General features: G+C 41.1%; 1 long non-coding RNA gene across 1 annotated transcript in view; it reads right to left on the bottom strand.

Moving 5' to 3' along the window:
* Positions 1–1263: 1263 nt before the first annotated feature.
* Positions 1264–12784, bottom strand: part of LOC110291989 — a 22679-nt gene continuing 11158 nt past the window's right edge. The window contains exon 4 of the long non-coding RNA XR_002377629.1: positions 1264–1427. This is a non-coding gene — a long non-coding RNA (uncharacterized LOC110291989). The remainder of the gene's footprint in view (positions 1428–12784) is intronic.

Raw genomic sequence — 12784 nt, 5'->3', positions numbered from 1 at the left:
TACATATACTAAACTTTTAGTTAAAGGAGTTATCATGGAAATTTCCACATCCAAACAGCTAAATGAATACATTGACCAAGGTTACAGACTTTTAAGGAAGAGATCATCTCAGTCTCATGAGGAAGAGTGGCCAAAGTGATAAAGAAGGGTGAGGGAGAAGGAAGGAGAGATCACAACACATTTTTCTACTGGATAGAGTACTCTGAGGCCAAGACAAACACATTTGTAAGAAAGGAAATATGCAGAACAGCAGCCCTCATGAGCACAGGGCAAAGTTTAAAAAACATGCTAGCAAACAAAATCAATACTACATAAAAGGATAGAATATTCTGTCCAAATCATGATAGATAATTCACTACACAGATACTGTCTGATTCTACTGCTGTGATAAACACTATAAGGGAAGCAACTTGGGAAGAAGAGAGTTTACTTGGCTTAAAGTTTACCATCCATCATTGTGGGTAGTTAGGGCAGGAACTCAAGAAGGAACAGAGGCAGGAACTAAAGCAGAGACCATGGAAGAACACTACTAACTAGCTTGTTTCCCTTAACTTGACTAGTTTTCTTTCTTGTACAGTCTTGGCTCACCTTCCTGGGATGGTGTATTAGTCAAAGCTTATAGAATGACTCTCTATATGTGGAGAGAAGTCCAGCTAATTCAACAATGGCTGGCTATGAACAAAAAGTTCAAGAGCCCCGTTTCTGCTCAGTCCATGAGACTAAGGCTAGATGTCTCAGCTGGTCTTCAGTAGACACTGGAATCCTAAAGAAATAGGATATAGTGCCAATGAAAGAAAGGACTTGCTAGCAAGGCAAGGGCAAGCAGGCAAAGTTCAAAGGCTTATGTTACATCTTCCATGTCCTTACATAGGCTTCTGAAGGTGTGGCCCAGATTAAAGGTACATCTCCCCACCTCACGAAGTACCTCTTCCTATGTCAGAATTAAGTAAAACCTTTTACTGGTATGGCCTCAATTTTTTTTTATCTAATTAATTCCAAATAGTCATGTTGACAACCAAAAATAGCCATCACAGATGATGCCACTCACAGTGATCTGTGTCATCCTATATCAATTATTAATAAAAAAAAAGTCCCACCAACATGTCCATAAGCCAAAATAATGGATGCAGTTCTTCAACTGAGGTTTCCTCCTCCCAGATAACTCCAGCTTGCGTCAAATAGACAAAACTATCCATCACAGACAGTAATTTGGAAACATATAATTCTCATCTCAGAAGTGATCTGTTGCAATTTAAAATTTATTTATGTTAAGCCTGTACATAAGAAATAACATCTGTGGGGCTAAACAGATGGCTCAGTGGTTAAGTGATCTTACTGCTCCTCTAGATGACCTGAGTTCGGTTCCAATACCCACCTGAGGTAGGTAGCTCATAACGCCTGTGACTCCAGCTGGCCTTTGAGGGCACCTGCAGACACATGGAATACATTTATACAGACATATACACATAAATACAAATAAAATAAATCTATAAAAGTACATTATTGATTAAATACAATTCTATAATTTTAACAAGAAAACAAGACATTAAAGAAAAACATAATAGAATAAGTAGAAAAAAAAAACCCAAAGAAACACATGCCGTTGTTATGAAGTTAAAAAGGAGGTAAGGAGAGAGAAGTGGGGGTGGTGGATAAAGGTCTCAGTTCCAAGCACTCACAAATTATAGAATTGAAACTAGATTATACTGCAGACAGCATTATAAAAATACAACTACATACACTGCAGACAGCATCACAAATACACAGTTTCATACACTGCAGACGTCACAAATACACAGCCACATGCACTGCAAACAGAATCACAAATGATGTAGCTACATGCACTGTAGGCAGCAGCATAAATGCACAGCTACATACACTGTATCATATATACTGTTAGATAGCATTACAAATGATGCAGTTGCATCCACTCTAGAGAACATCACATGGCTAGTAGAAGAGCCAATTTGAGAATTTCTTATCAGTTTAAATACTAAAACTGTAACTATTTCTTGGATAAGTAATAAATAAAACCACAGAAGAGAGGCGAGCTCTCTAGGGTCTGTGTGCTAGTCAGCCAAAGATGAACAGATAGCATCAGGGTCAAGGACAGTCGATATTGTTCTACTTTCATTCATTATTGGTTAAGAAATCATTGTTGGTACAGTTGGTGGCTTTTCTCTATGTGTATGTTTTTCCTGAATGTACATCTGTGCACTATGTGCATGTTTGATGCCACAGAGGCATCAAATTCCCTGGAACTGGAGTTAAGGATGATTGGAAACTACCACGTGGGTGCTGGGAATTGAACCCTTGTCTTCTGCAAGAGCAGAAAGTGCTCTTAACTGTTGAGTCACATCTCTAGTCCCAGGTGCTTTTATTTGATTTGTATTGTAACAGGGATCCAGACCTTAGCACAACTCCATGGTGGAAGTATCATTCAGGCCATAAAGCTTAGCACACAGACAGCATCACTTGCCAACATGAGCAAATAGACCTATACCACCAAAGGCCTTAGCTCTGGGAAAGTACTAACCTTGCTTTTTGGCTTTTGTAGTTCTGCTCCTGGCTAACAATTCTTGTTAACTGAAGTATGTCATTTAGAACATAGTTTTTGTGCTTAAAGGTTCACCCCAAGAAATGTTTGGTGCTACACTGGAATCCCAAAGACCCAGTATAGTCTCTGTCTGGCTAATAAAGACTTTCTACTGGCTTAAATCTGTGTCAGAGCAGTTTTTCTCTGGTGGCTATGCCACAACAATATGAATACAGACTCTCATAAGAGGTACAATAGCCATTTCATAGCTGACAGATGAATGGGCTCCAAGGACAAAATAAAAATGTTAATTCAACATTCTACAGCCATTTCTGGTTCTTAAGCTTAAAGCATCCTTCTCTCAAGTGACCAATGGCATATCCAGGACTGTGACTCACACAGTTGGCCCAGGGCTTGAACACCCTTGATATGTGTAACACGCTTGCCAACAATGGCCAAAGTTCTCAGAGGCTGAGAAGACTTCATTTAGGTCAAAATATTATCCCAGTTTTTGAGTCCCAGACAGAAAAACATCTCTTCATTTTGTGTGGGGTAGAGCATCCTGCAATTTCACCCTTTCTTCTGCAGCTTCAGGGGCTGCAATAATGGGCCTTACAGGGCTTCAGTGGGGGCTGACTTTCTAACAAGGGATTTTTTTTTACATTTTATTTATATTTTTCTACACCATACTGTGAAGTCTCCAGGATGCTTGGTTTCTCAAAGGCAGGATTAGACCATAGACAGCAAGGCTGCAATTCTATGCTTTAAAACATTTAGTCAAGATTAATGTCAACTCTCTAGTTACCTGGCATCTCTATGGACACCTCCACTGCGAGGCTCTCAAAGAACATGAAGCCCTGCAGTGGCATAAATAAGTCAACTTTTAAAGCTATTATCTGCTTTAGATCAATCACGATGCATGGAAGGCAACATTATAATAAACACAACGAAGGGGCCTTTTGTGTTTGTTTGTTTTGACAATAAGATCTCAAGTCAGATAGAACTAATCTGGTTTAGAAAGCATCAAAGCTAAACTCTGCTGCTTTCTTGGCTCTCACCCAGTTAGCTATTGACAATGAAAAGAAAGCACCTCCCCTCCACACCCCCTGTCTGTCTTCACCCCATTACCCAAGTCCTGCAGAAGCATCCATGCTGCCTGGAGATCTTCCCACAGCCACATTAGACACTTTTACTTTTAGGGATAATTCTTATACTCAACTTCTGTAACTTATAATCTGACTTTTGCATAAATTTCTTCTAAAAATATGTGCTGGTGGCTGCCCTCTCAGAAACAACCTTACCAAACAGCTCATTTTCCCTAAGATGTGGTAGACAGCAGAAAACAGTTGTTTCTCCGAGTGCAAAATGATTGCCCTTTTAACAGTAAAGACCAAAGGTGGTTTTCTGGTTGGTTGTTAGTTTCTCCCTGTGTATTCTTGGCTGCCCTCAAACGTATAGATAGAATAGGCTATCTTTGAATTTAGAAGCCCTCATGTCTCTGCCTCCTGAGTGCTGGGGTTACAGGTGTGCATATGTGCATCATCACCATGACCAGCTTCTTGGTTTAATTTGGTTTCTCTTCTTCTCTTCTCTTCTCTTCTCTTCTCTTCTCTTCTCTTCTCTTCTCTTCTCTTCTATTCTCTTCTCTTCTCTTCTCTTCTCCCCCCTAACCCCTCCCCTCTCCTCCCCCTTTTCTTTTCTTTTCTTTTCTTTTCTTTTCTTTTCTTTTCTTTTCTTTTCTTTTTTCTCCTCTTCCTTCTCCTTCTTCCTCTCTGTCTTTCTGCCTTTTTGTCACTCTGTCTGTCTCTGCATCTCTGTCTCTCTCTCTCTCTGTCTCTGTCTGTCTGTCTCTCTCTCTCTCTCTCCCTCTCTCTCTCACTATGTGGCCCTGGCTAGCTTAGAACTTGCTATGTGAACCAGGTTGGCCTTGAATTTACAAGCAATCTACCTGCCTCTGGCTCTCAAATGCTGGGATTGAAGGTGTATACCACCACACCTCAAGAGGATGTATATGAACTCTTATATTGAAAAACTATCTGTGTGAAAGGATTAAAATGTATCATAAACCATGTGGATATTTAATTTCTATGTGGTATTTACATTACTAAACTACATAGATTTTATACTATGTACACATGAAAAAGAATTTCTCAATTATATACCTCCTTCCAACCAGTTTGGTTAGTATCGGGGAGGGGGTCTCTCTTCCTGGGGGAGATCTGAAAAATGCATTTACTCACCCTAGATAAGAAACCCACACCAACCCAAAATAAGGATACCACCAAAGTCCAACTTAGTGAACCAATGAATTTTATTGTGGTTAGTTACAGAAGAGTGGGTAATGGAAGTACTTAAAGAAACAGATATTACTCAAAGACAGCTGCATCATCAAAAGCCCACCCCAGCATGAGTGATGGCTTATGAGAAATGGATCCCTGAAGCTGACTGTAAGATTTTAGGCAGATTGGATGGAGAGTGTCTCTTTTAAACAGCTTGGCTCTTCTGAGTCTTTTCCAAGCAGTACAACTAATTTAAGATTGTCTCTCAGCAATCCTTATTGCTTTGATCAGCTTCAGGAGGAAGGGTCCCAGTGCATCTGCTTAGTTTCAGAGACTTCCTGAAGCTAGTGAGTTGTTTACTTCTTGAGTTTTAAGGAAATTCCAGTTTGAATATCCAGAATCTGAGTGGGTTGCCTGAATATGAAGTATTTTACCTCCCTTTGGAATCCTCTGAGTCATTACCAGCCATCCTGAAGGATGGGAATGATCAACTCAGAGGAAACTGTGTGGTAGTTTAGAAGACAGAACCTACTATCTGCAGATCAGAATAATAAAGTTTAATACAGAATTGAGTTATTATAATCCTGTTGCAGTTACGCATAAGGGGTATCAGGGTAGCAGCTATCAAAGGTCAGAGGTTGACTGTGAATGCTTCAGAACTATGGTACTCAAGTGGGGGTGATTTTTTTTTTCCTGTGTGGAACTTTCCAGAATGTTTGTAAATTTTGATTTTGTCTATTGCTTTGAGTGAGGTTGCTGACACTAGAGACAGATAAAGCCAGGGGTGCTGGTCAAGATTTTGAGCAGTTATAATCACTAGGTCCTGAAGAGAACAGGGATATCCCAGAAAACCACTTGGAGAAAGCTCTGTGGGAAGAAAGACAAATATGGTCTTCTGGGAAGGAATAGGAGAAGCAGGATATGCAGGCTTGAGGACTGGCTTGCAGTGTTTACATGTGATACTCTGGTTGGAGTCACATTTACTTTGACTGGTACAGACTGTGCATAGGCTTTCTAAAGGCTGTAGTTGGTTTTTGGTGGGCCAAATTGTGACCTTCCTAAGGGACATCTTATGGGAAAAAAAACACATGATCTATGGGATTTAAAGGTAATGGAGACAGGAGGGCTGTGGAGGATGGAGTTGGGTTGGAGGAAACAGGTTGCTGGGAGAATGGTCTTGGATGCTATATATCTTTCTTTCTTTTTTCTTTGCTTCATGTCTGCAATAGACTCCCAATGATGCTACCCATGATACTCTGCTGCATGTACCTATTGATGCCACTGTGACTCTCTGCTCCAGGCTTTTATTGACACCACCATGATTGGTGCAGGTCCATGGGACTCAGTAACTGCAGGCTAAATGCTCTGAAACCATGAGCTAAAATAAATCTCTCCTCCTTTAAGTTACTTTTCTCTAGTTTTTTATCACAAAATCTCAACCAATTCATCCAGAAAATACCTGTGTCTGTCTATGAAGTGTTTCTGGAGGCAACTGGAATGTGTGAAGGCCACCCTGAAAGTGGGCAGCACCCTCTACATTAGGCAGCCTTGCCTCAGGACATCAGACTCCAAGCCTTTCAGCCTTCAAAAAATAGACTTTTAATTACCATACTCCAGGGCTTTTCATGATTCCAGGCTTGAATTGTTTTTGTTTTGTTTTGTTTTTCCTATTGAGGTTCCATTCCCCTGGAGACCCTAGTACAAAATGAGTATGGTAAGAATAACGGAATAAGAGAGAGCAATGGTTTCACTGGTGAGCTTTCAAGTCACATAGTCCCCCGATTTTCATTTTTGCTATTTAATAATCCATGGAGCTTAGATGTAAAAAGCCGTGTGACGTGGGAATTCTGGTTTCTTCGGAAACTCAGTTGTGTCACATGATATTTTCCTGGAAGCTGTCTCGAGAGAGGATGTTCTGTTGAAGCAGGCATGTGAGAGGGCATATGATGTTTTGCCGAGTGGATGCTTGAGAGGTTGTGTGATGTTGACAAAGAATATAAATAGAACCCCACAGACAGGGAGAAGACACTCTAGCATTGCTACACCTTGCAATGCTTTGCTGGTCTTCCCTTCATAGCAAAAAAAGGTGCCAAAAATCTTCTCTTGGTATTCCAGCTGATTCTAGTCTTGCTACTTCTGCTGGCTCCATGCTGATTCAGTGGGACATTGTGGTTTCTGCTAGATTGAACCACTACTAATGGTTCATATTTTTGGTTTGCTGTTTGACTGGATTACTGCTACTGACTAATGGTTGGTATTTTGCTAGTGGACTGGACGGCTGATATCCTGACAACAAAGATTGGAATCACCCTCCCCCCCAATTACTTCTAAACAGGTCCACAACTCCATCATCCTATTAACCATCTTTCTTCCTTACCTTTGGTCAGTGGGCTAGAAGGGAGGTTGAAGCATTTAAGAACCCGAAATAAAATAGGCTTTTTAAAAATCTAAGCCGCCGGGTGTGGTGGCACACGCCTTTAATCCCAGCACTCGGAAGGCAGAGGCAGGCAGATTTCTGAATTCAAGGCCAGCCTGGTCTACAGAGTGAGTTCCAGGACAGCCAAGGCTATACAGAGAAACCCTGTCTCAAAATAAATAATAAATAAATAAATAAATAAATCTAAACCTACACAGTGCTTGAAATGACATAGAAAACATCTGGCAGATCTGGTGCCAGGTCAATAAATAAATCTATATTTCTGTCTCCAAATCTTTCCTTTACCCTTCAATAATTATCCAATTAAATTCTTCTAGTGGAAGGGAAAGGTGACTGTCTGTTCAATTTAAGCCTAAAGAAGATGTCTCAGATGGTCCTCAGCAGATATCAGAATCCTGAAGAAGTAGGCACTCATGCCAGTGAAGGAATGGACTTGCCAGCAAGAGCGAGAGCAAACAGGCTGCCTTCCTCCATGTTCTTCATATAGGCTGCCACTAGAAGGTGTGGCCCAGATTTAGGGTGGGTCTTCCTACCTCAAAAGATCCAATTAAGGAAAAAACCTTCATGGGTGTGTCCAACTGCCTGAGCTTTAGTTAATTCCGCATATGATCAAGTTGACAACCAAGAGTAGCCATCATACCACATAACATAAAGTCTGTTTACCTCTAAAACCTACCATATTGGAAAACTGTTCGTCATTAACCTATGGTGAAATTTGGACTTTTTTTTTTTTTTTTTTGTCTCAAGCAATGGATTCAACAGAAATGCAGTCTTCTGCTAAAAAGCTTGGAAGGCAGATATCCTAGGTATCGGGACAACCTCCCCATCCCCCAGCTTTCCCCAGGGCAGCAGCCCGTCCCTGCTCTGTGCCCTGGCATTTCTGCTGACCGGAACTCATTTCGTACAGGCTTTTCAGTCTCTAGCTAGAATCTCAGCTCTCATTAGAATCCTGGTTATATCTCTCCCTTCCCTCTTCTTTTTCATCCCTTTGAGACAGAGCTATGTTGTCCTGGCTAACCAGAAACTCACCATTTAGACAAGGATGAGACCAAATTCCCAGAGGTCCACCTGCCTCTACCTCTGAATTTCTGAGATTCAAAGCCTGAGTTAGCCTGCTGGGTTTCTCCAGCCTTCTTTTTAGCATTCTGTACTCCCCCTAATTTTCTCCCTTCTAAATAGTTATCTTTTACATTGTCTCATGTGTGTGTGTGTGTGTGTGTGTGTGTGTGTGTGTTTTCTTGTCTCCATGTAACTTCTCACCTTCAGACTGCACTTTAATAAATAGCAGTCATTAAACAATGGGCAGATTTTACCTTTGGCTGGAAATGCCTCCTTGATGTGTCCTGCTGTCTTTGTGAGTTCGATCCTGTAAGCATGAATCTGGGTGTTCTTAGTTGGTTTTCTAGCATATAATTTCTTTCTAATACTTAGTGGTAGGGAAAAAGGTTTATTTTCTGATGCTGAAAAAAAAAGGAAGCCAAGTATAGTAGTGCACATCCTTGAACTCAGCACATAGGAGGCAGAGGCAGGATGGTATCCATGAGTTCAAGGCCAGCCTGGTCTTCAGAGTGAGTTACATAAGAGCTAGAAGTATTTAGAGACACACTAACTCAATGATGATGATGATGCCGACTATTATAGCCCAAGAGCCTGGGGTGCTCTTAAAACTGGGGCTTTACAGTCTTGGGAGGTCCAGGAACATGGTAACAGGTTTAGCTATTGGTGAGGGCCTCTGGATGGACAATACTTCGGAGTAGGAAACATACATGGAGGTGGAGGAGGGGAGTGGCAAGGAGAGAGAGAGAGAGAGAGGTGAGAGAGGTGAGAGACCACATCACCAGAGAAAATCAAGAGAGCAGGATAAAAGGGAAAAGCAGGTTGGTTCTTGTAGAACTATTCAGCTTCAGCTTCCTGGGAAATAAATGAATTCACTCCTGTGACACCTAACCCACTGGGCAAGATCAGCATTAATCCTTTCACAGAAGGACTCAGCCATCTCCCACCAGGGCCCACCTCTTAAAGGTCCCACCACCTGGCAGCACTATTGTAATGGGAGCCAAGCCTCCCCCAAGTGAATGTTTGGAGAACAAACCATATCTGACTCACAGCTAGCTTCCCATCCTGTATTTGCCCCTAACTGCCTCCAACATTCAAAGACCGAGTCTCACTTAGTTCTCAGATGTGTCCCTTCTTGTCTCGAGTAGTTATTAATGCCTGAAGCGTTCCCTCACTCAGCTGACCATGTAACTTTTCCCTCAGCCTCTGTATGAGAATTTCCTCATGGTCTTTTTGAAGTTCCCAGATCTTGACTGTGCTGTGACTCAGCCCATGAGACACTCATTTCTTCTCAGCCTTACAGTTCAGGAAACCTTCACTCGTTCTGTGACTGAAGATGGGCTTTGAACCATGGCCAAGGCTGGCTCATGTTTTATTTATGTTAATATAGAAATACCCATGATCATTCCAAAAAACCCCAGTAATTACTGAAACTGAAGAGAGGTAGAAGATTCCTCTCCACACGGCTCTTGATTGAGGAAAATATATTTTCTTATCCTCAGCTGATTCTCAAAATTGGCTTGCAGATTGGCTCAATGTTTGTTTAGTTCAGACCTCATGGTTTTTCTCTGGCTTGTAGCCTCTCTTCTGAACTAGGAATGCTATGGGGAATGAACTCACTCTCTTAGGTCACTTTCCATGGAAACCAGGAACAGTGATGTCTTACATTTCTTGAGAGAGAGAGAGAGAGCTCACTGATGACAACAAGTTGTTAATTGACTTTTTGATGAGCATATTAACCATACAATTATCCTAGAACAGCATACTGAAACAAGAAAGGAAGTATATTTATCTGAGATGAATGAAAATTGAGAAAACATTGGCTGATTGTACCAGCATTCTCATCATCGAATAGCCTACATTTATTCAGTTTTTTTAAATTAATTTTTAAAGCTATGGCTGTTTATTCCCACGTATGTGGTTTGCACGTGGAGGTCACAGGAGAAATTGAGAGAGCCTGTTCTCTCCTTCTGCCATGTAGGTTTCCGGGAATTGAACCTGCTTTATCATATTGGAGTGGCAGCAATGGCTGCCAGCCCTATTCAGTTCTTCAGTGTGTGAGTTTGTGTGAGGGTGAGAACTAAGGCAGATGTACTACAGAACATTTGCTGACATGTTGAATATCCTCACAAGACAGGAATTATTTCCGCTTATTATTTTTTTAATTGCTGTTTTAGTTGTTAATTAAAGGGAGAGGAATCTAGGTAGCCCTTCCCTTTATGTCAACAACCTCAAGAGCCATCCATAAGCCCAACCACTGCAGCTCCAGGAAAAGGAGCAAGAATCCAGGCAGCTGCTCTACGCTGACAGCCTTTGAACTGTAGCTTGCAATCCTTCAGGGTTTTCAGACCTGGCCCAGTGCCTGGGCCACTGTGAAAACACATTCGATTTGAAGAGAACAAATGAGTAAGAGCTTAGTGGATAAGAAAGCCTAAGCCACTAGGGACCTGAAGTTTGAGGTAAGGGTAGATAGAAAGTAGACCTAAGGAGCCCATTCTGGGAGAGTTAAGGGAGCATTGAGTGAATGTGTGTGTGTGTGTGTGTGTGTGTGTGTGTGTCTGTGTGTCTGTGTTATTGATAACAACCCGTGCCACTGACCCATGGGAACTGGCTAACCTTTCTTCTGGGTGGGGTTCAGAGATATGACAAGCCTTCCTCTGGTCCAAGTATAAGAGTTTATGGATGACAGATTAGTATGACCCAAACCTATCAATCATGACTTCCTCCTAGAGAAAGTCATGGAAGCAAACCAGTAAACAACATTTCTCTAGGGCATCTGTTTCAGTTCCTGCCTTCAGGTTCCTGCTAGAGCTCCTGACCAGGATTCTCTTGATGACAGACTACAAACTATAAGCCAAATAAACCCTCCATCCTCAAGTTGCTTTTGGTCCTGGTGTTTATCAGAGCAACATGAAGCAAACTAGAACATTCTATATAACCCAAAGATAGTTAATTCCAGTAACAAATAAAAACATGTAAGAATATGAACAATACTAGAAAGTTTAACATGAAAATAATAAAGTGTCTCCCTTTCTTCAGTTCTGCCAATTTTTATTTCTACCCAATAAAACAATTAATAATAAAATTATGTGATTGCTCTTGAAAACAAATGCTTTTTACAGGATCCATCCATCTCCCTGTCAGAAATGTGTATGTTTAATTGTTTGAATGTTTAGTTTTCCCTAAAATGCCAATGGCTTCATTATAGTTTCATCTGTATACTTTAGTTCTCCTAATATTAATTCTTATCCTGTATTAATGAATTCATGTTAATGTAGTATGCATATGGCATGGCAGTCTATCCAAGCTACCCATGAGAACCTCTTTCAGTAAGTGATTTATGCACAATTTTGACATTTGAATTTTACACAATTACTTTGTCCTTGTCTGTGTTTTAGTCTGAGCAAGTGCCAGCTTCCTCACATCTATTATGTACATGACAGTCAAAGAGATTGCTTCCAAATACCATGATTAGATGTTTATATATTTATAAACTGAGATAATGCTTAGTGCCTTGTGGTGACTCCTTACAAGTCTACTAGACAAGGGTAAGCGGGGCACAGAGCAAGCACTCCAGGGCATAGCTGATGGCATTAATGAGAAGCAAGACAGAGCTTTCCACTCAAGGGAGCATCATCTTCTTCAGAAGGGCAGGAGAAGCTCTAACTATGAAGGAAGATATGCAGGGAAGTAACGTGTTGACAGCTGCACAAATGGTTGGCATCTCCTTTCACTTTGAACCTGCATATTTTCTTAACAGCTATCCATGTGGTTTTGTTTTTAACAGATGCATAGTACTTAAAGAGTGCTCCTGGTTCAATCATGTTGGTGGAAATCAGTGTGCTTAATTCTAATCTGCTTTAATTACTTGGCCCTGGCTTGGCTTCCTGGAGGTTGACAGCATAGACTTGATAATACTGGGGAGGGTCTTTGATGGAGAGCCCGCAGCCACTGCCAGTCACTCTGCTGCAGGTGAGGGTTGGTGTGCTTATCAAGATGGATGAATAAACACTGGCAGGAGATCCACCTCACATGAGAACAAAGCTGGTTTTATGGATATGTAGACTAACTGCTGGGTTCCTACCCATTTCAGGCACATTATGATAGATGGCCTGAAAGTTCAGTCTCTCCTGCAGCTTTCACTGCCTTGCTGTATTTTCATGTGTGCACATCTTAGTTCACAGCATGCTAATCCTTGTCATTTCTTAAAACATGACTTTGACAGTGAGCACCATATAGTTATTCATGTTCTTTTTTTTTTTTCTGATTTCAGAGTGAATTTTCCTTTTATTCGTTCAAATGGTGCAACGTGTAGTGTCTTTTTTTTAAATTTTTTAATATTTTTATTACATATTTTCCTCAATTACATTTCCAATGTTATCCCAAAAGTCCCCCATAGCGCCCCCCACTTCCCTACCCACCCATTCCCATTCTTTTGGCCCTGGCATTCCCCTATATTGGGGCATATAAAGTTTG

Source organism: Mus caroli, chromosome 3 (assembly GCF_900094665.2).
Source record: "Mus caroli chromosome 3, CAROLI_EIJ_v1.1, whole genome shotgun sequence".
NCBI lineage: Eukaryota > Metazoa > Chordata > Mammalia > Rodentia > Muridae > Mus > Mus caroli.
The sequence above is the reverse complement of the archived record's forward strand: the minus strand, read 5'-3'. Positions and strand labels throughout refer to the sequence as shown.